The sequence below is a fragment of the Aricia agestis genome, chromosome 2 (assembly GCF_905147365.1).
Source record: "Aricia agestis chromosome 2, ilAriAges1.1, whole genome shotgun sequence".
Lineage (NCBI taxonomy): Eukaryota > Metazoa > Arthropoda > Insecta > Lepidoptera > Lycaenidae > Aricia > Aricia agestis.
In genome coordinates this window covers 16,830,320-16,836,366 of record NC_056407.1, presented here as the reverse complement: position 1 = coordinate 16,836,366, position 6,047 = coordinate 16,830,320, and the positions used below count along the sequence as shown (strand labels likewise).

Here is a 6,047-nt window from a genome sequence, read left to right as displayed (position 1 = left end):
ATTAATTATTATGATTTAAATGAATATTTTTGAAGATAAGAAGATATTGCGATCCGGGAAGTAGCTTTTGCGGTGGTAGTTGGTACCACGGTGGTACCGACCTGATTGCTGAACTGATTTTAATCATTTTTTCAGTGGCATAAATATTTTATACCCGATGCGAAGCCGGGGCGAGTCGCTAGTGTATTATAAAATTAAACTCGGAGGGAGTAAGATATTTTAGCGCCATCTTGTGTCTAAAAGCATAACTAAAATAACTTACAAATTAAGTGCCCTCTAGTTTTAAAAATAGAAATTAATTAATGACAGCTACTGTAGATGTCGCTACGGTTTTTGCAATGGACGGCCAACGGTATACGCATGTCAAAAATACATGTCATTTTATTTTCACATCATTCTATTTTGTGCGTTATTACGTTGAGTTGAATTTGTTAAAATACACGAAACAGTGAGCTTTGGCAATGTGCTCCTTTCTGCAACGGACCATTACGTTCAGCGATTAGTTCTGTGTTCAATAATAAACGAATTATGACAATAGACTACTCGTTTAATAATAATTAATATAAATTAAAAAAGGTTTTCCACGGTTTTCCATCCTCCTGTGTTCAAAACTAAAGCTATGTGTTGTGTACGATATATTACAATGAGCCTAAAGTGATAAATAACATACCTAGTGTTTAGTGTTGGTTTTCTATTTTGGACAGCAATTGGGGCTAAATTTATATTGGGATGCTAGTAAGATGAATTACTCTCGAAGGAAGGCGTAGAAATTGCGTAAGTACTTCATACTTTCTTAGCTAATATTAATTAAACAACCATATCGCAATTATTGCAACAACTACAGTTTCGTAGATAGCTTGAATAATGTGAGGGTAATCCATCATACAACACAGAAGATAAGTTGGCACTTGCTTCAGTAAAGTTTCATTAGAACAATGTTCGTAGTTCACTTCTGTATTGTCGTACTTACACTGCTTACACAGAAACTTCGGATTAAAAAAAATTAAATGCCTGGAATTCAAACAAACTGGTATAAGTTGACCTGGCCAAGTGTCCTATGCACGCTGCATGAATGCAAGTGTTCGTACAAGTGTGTCAAGTAACTTTTACTTTATTGTCTGTGTTTTATTTTATTTCTTAAATAGTTTTTTTTCCTACAAAGGCAGGAAACTTAATATTGTAATAAATACTGCTAATATGTGGGGATTCAGAGGTTTCATTATTAATTACTTATTAAAATAAATAAAACATTATATTACATAAATAATTTTCCTGCTAAGTGAATATAATTAATGTACAAGAAAAGTCCTTGTGTGTATTGTATGCAAATTGCATAGTGGCTTTCAAATTTTTAAATAAAATTTACCATTATTTATTTTTTGTTTTCAAATAAATTATAATCAGCATTAGCCCTAGCATGGCGACAGTAGAAATGCAAAAGTATAGAAACTGTGGAGAAAAACTGAAGTTACCGTTCCGATCTTTACAGAATTTTAAGACTATAATATGTATATAAAATCGTTGGAGCCGATTCGGAGATTCCAATTATATAATACATATATATGTATATACAAGAATTGCTCGTTTAAAGATTTGATTTCTTGTCGGTTGAGTTAGCTGTGGTAAAGATAGGAATGGTACCTTCAGTTTATCTTCACAGTTTTTCTATACTTTCGCAATTCTACTGTGGCCATGCTAGGGCCGCTAGTGGCTTGTGTAGTTAAAAGTATATAAAAATTGTTGATCTTAACGATTACTAATCTTAACTATGCTTATGTCTTTAAAAATAACAATCATACTGCACTATTATAATATCTTATATATTTAAACGAGCAATTCTTGTATATATATATATATAATTGATATCTCGGAATCGGCTCCAACGATTTTCATGAAATTTAGTATATAGGGGGTTTCGGGGGCGATAAATCGATCTAGCTAGGAATCATTTTTAGAAAATGTCATTTTCATCAAATACCGCAAAGCTCGGTCAAATAGCTAGTTATATATTATGTATGATGGCAAATTTAACCATCCTACTAATATTATAAAGGCGAAAGTTTGTTTGGATGTATGGATGTGTGGATGTGTGGATGTATGGATGTATGGATGTTTGGATGTTTGTTACTCTTTCACGCAAAAACTACTGAACGGATTTTAATGAAACTTTACAATAATATAGCTTATACATCAGAATAACACAGGCTACAATTTTAACCGACTTTCAAAATGGGGGAGGTGTTATGTTCGTTTTCTTATGTTCAACGATTACTCCGCCGTTTGTTAACCGATTTTCAAAATTTTTCTTTTGGTATATACTATACATGAACTCTCTACAAGGAACACGTACACACCCTAAAGTATTATCACTTATTTTTGTTACACACTGTATAGGTATCATCCCAATTTGGTATTATATTCACAAAAGTGGTGATCTGATGAAGGATACATAAGTAATCGAGGGAACTCCTCAAAATGTATATGGAAACATGTGGTGACTTCGGTTTCGTGAGAAGTATTCTAAGCATATGCTACAAACAAGTAATATTTTGCACCGAGGTATACCTGGTATACCGTGGTTCGGAAGGTGCTGAGAGAACTCCTGATTGTAGATACAAGTTTGGGAGTTTCGGCGTTGTTTTAACAACGCTACTATGCAAATTACATTCATCATCATCATCACTACCATAATATTATACCATACATCGTCCTGCATGGTTTTGACTTATGAGCCTATAATGACCCTGTTGTTGGTACTTTTCATAGTCTTTTAGATCGAGACTCGAGTTTGTCAAGCGATAATTAAAAAAAAATCTATACTTAATATTATAAACCTGAAGAGTATGTTTGCTTGAACGCGCTAATCTCAGGAACTACTGGTCCGATTTAAAAACTTATCACGTTAAGACTTATACGACCAAAGAAACTCAGGAAAATGTGGGAAAAACGGGGGAAATATTAGAAATTACGAACTACTGGAGCAATTTTTATGGCAATATTTGGCACAGATATAGAGTAAACCAAGTGAAGGGAGTAGGGATATAAGAGCTATTTTTTATGGGAAAATGTACGGTTTCCGTAAAATTCCTATTTTACGCGGGCGAAGCCGCGCGGGACGCCTAGTATTTTATAATTTGAAGACCTATGTTATGCTCTACATTCTCGCAATAAATATTTTCATTTCATCCATACTAATATTATAAATGCGAAAGTGTGTCTGTCTGCCTGTCCGTCTGTCTGTCTGTCTGTCTGTCTGTCTGTCTGTCTGTCTGTCTGTCTGTCTGTCTGTCTGTCTGTCTGTCTGTCTGTCTGTCTGTCTGTCCGTCTGTCCGTCTGTCCGTCTGTCCGTCTGTCCGTCTGTCCGTCTGTCCGTCTGTCCGTCTGTCCGTCTGTCCGTCTGTCCGTCTGTCCGTCTGTCCGTCTGTCCGTCTGTCCGTCTGTCCGTCTGTCCGTCTGTCCGTCCGTCCGTCCGTCCGTCCGTCCGTCCGTCCGTCCGTCCGTCCGTCCGTCCGTCCGTCCGTCCGTCCGTCCGTCCGTCCGTCCGTCCGTCCGTCCGTCCGTCTGTCTGTCTGTCTGTTACCTCTTCATGCCCAAACCGCTGAACCGATTTGGCTGAAATTTGGCATGGAGATACTTTGAGTCCCGGGAAAGGACATAGGATACTTTTTGTCACATAAAAATGCACGGTTCCTGCACGATAAACGAGTTTTGGCGCAACAGAGTTGCGGGCATTATCTAGTAGAACATAGAATACGTGGGAGAGCCATGCTTCGGCACGAATGGGCCGGCTCGACCGGACAAATACCACGTTCTCACAGAAAACCGGCGTGAAACAGCGCTTGCGCTGTGTTTCGCCGAGTGAGTGAGTTTACCGGAGGCCCAATCCCCTACTCTTTTCCCTTCCCTACCCTCCCCTATTCCCTTCCCTTCCCATCCCTACCCTCCCCTATTACCCTATTCCCTCTTAAAAGGCCGGCAACGCACCTGCAGCTCTTCTGATGCTGCGAGTGTCCATGGGCGACGAAAGTTGCTTTCCATCAGGTGACCCGTTTGCTTGTTTGCCCCCCTTATTTCATAAAAAAAAACATAAAACATGAACTGCTGTTGTGCCTGCCCATTACACTAGTAAAATATTATACTAAACAATATTCCGAATAAATCCCAATAAAACCTGACCTATTTGATGAAAGAGCAAACATAATTCCAAAACATACAATAACGGCAGTATGATTGACTTAAGTATAAAGATAGTGATCTACGGATGACCTTTCATGGTGTTATGTGGTGGTGTAAAGGTGAAGGCCGGCTGAGTCAGCCCTGATTTATACCCCGTGCCTGGCTGCGGGGCGCGGCCGGGGGTCGATCTGCGGCTGATAGGGTGACCCCGTAGATAGCACCACCAGAGATTTGTTTACGTACTTACGGAAAAATGAAGACTAAGGTTAGGTACTTAGAAGTTAGAACAGGTATTAACGCGTACTAGCTGTTTGACCTTGTACCTATTCGATAAAACACGAATAAAATGACATTTCCTAAAAACGATTCCTAGCTAGATCGATTTATCGCCCCCGAAACCCCCTATATACAAAATTTCATGAAAACCGTTGGAGCCGATTCTGAGATTCGATTCGATGAGATATATATATATATATATATATATATATATATATATATATATATATATATATATATATATATATATATATATATATATATATATATATATATATATATATATATATATATATCGAATTGCTCGTTTAAAGATATAAGATTCGGCAATCATAGGCGTGTATTTTATCATTCACGCGGCCTTTCAATTTTGCCCGATGATTGATGTTTTAATATAGGCGATCATGAACATACATTGTTCTGCATTTCGTCTTTAATTGCCTCTGATCGACGTCGACTATGCACACTGTATTACAGCTACGCAATCGTGGTGGCAATCATGGTCGTCCATTAAAATCTGGCATCAGTTCAGTCCATTAATCTGCGATAAAGTAAAAACACGGGTTACACGTTCAGTTTAGTGTCAATCTTTACCAGATTGATGAGAAACTGAATGTGTAACCGACTAACGATTGTTGTAAAAGTAACTCTCATTCAGGGCATGGGCGCCGGCAGGGGGGTGCCAGGGGGTGCACTTGCACCCCTTGAGAATCTTGGTATCAACAGGAATGATTGAAATAAAAAGCATTTTGTAACCCTATTAAATTACCATGCCGTACAAGGATAGTTCGTAATGTTTCGGCACTAAATGTATTCTGTTGACGTAAATAGACAGTCACTGGTGTTCGTAAAATGTAAAAAGAAAAGAAAGATAAAATTAAATTAAGAAATTAAAAAAAACCCCCGCCAAAACAACTTTAAAAAGTAATGAAATAATATTTATTGCCTTTAAGTTCAAATAATTCCTAACTTGTGTAAAGTAATATTTTAGTCCATAATTGTTGTCACGGTGTGTCGGGGGACCGCCAAGTAAACTACAAGCTACAACCGCCAAGTCGCTGGTTACCTATCTCGATTCAGATCGCTGTGAATTGATCCTGAAATCAAACATCTACATTAGCGGTCCCCCGATACACCTTGACAACAATTATGGACTAAAATATTACTTTACACAAGTTAGGAATTATTTGAACTTAAAGGCAATAAATATTATTTCATTACTTTTTAAAGTTGTTTTGGCGGGGGTTTTTTTAAATTTCTTAATTTAATTTTATTTCATACTTTTTAAACTTGTGTTGGTTATAACTTATAGTGCAGAATAATTCCTATCAACAGAATCATATTCTCATGATTACCAGCTCTCAATGTCCTTTTCGATGAGGCCGTTAATATGAGCCCAAACATGAAACCTTCACTTTGGGTTCATACGAAGCTCGGTTCCTATAGAATCTAGGTGATCCTGCAGCAGCAGCATGTAAATATTTACTGTTTATACTTTATCTACTTCTTACTGGTTGTCGCAATTAAAATGAGCCCAAACACGAAACCTCTGCTCTAAGTTGGCGAGGAATTGGATATTATATTGATTACCAGGT

General features: G+C 37.5%; 1 protein-coding gene across 2 annotated transcripts in view; it reads left to right on the top strand.

Moving 5' to 3' along the window:
* Positions 1-362: 362 nt before the first annotated feature.
* LOC121735268 (protein encore-like) overlaps positions 363-6,047 on the top strand; it is a 45,837-nt gene continuing 40,152 nt past the window's right edge. For both annotated transcript variants that reach the window (XM_042126048.1, XM_042126040.1), the window contains exon 1: positions 363-774. The gene's annotated coding sequence lies outside the window, so the exon portion shown is untranslated. The remainder of the gene's footprint in view (positions 775-6,047) is intronic.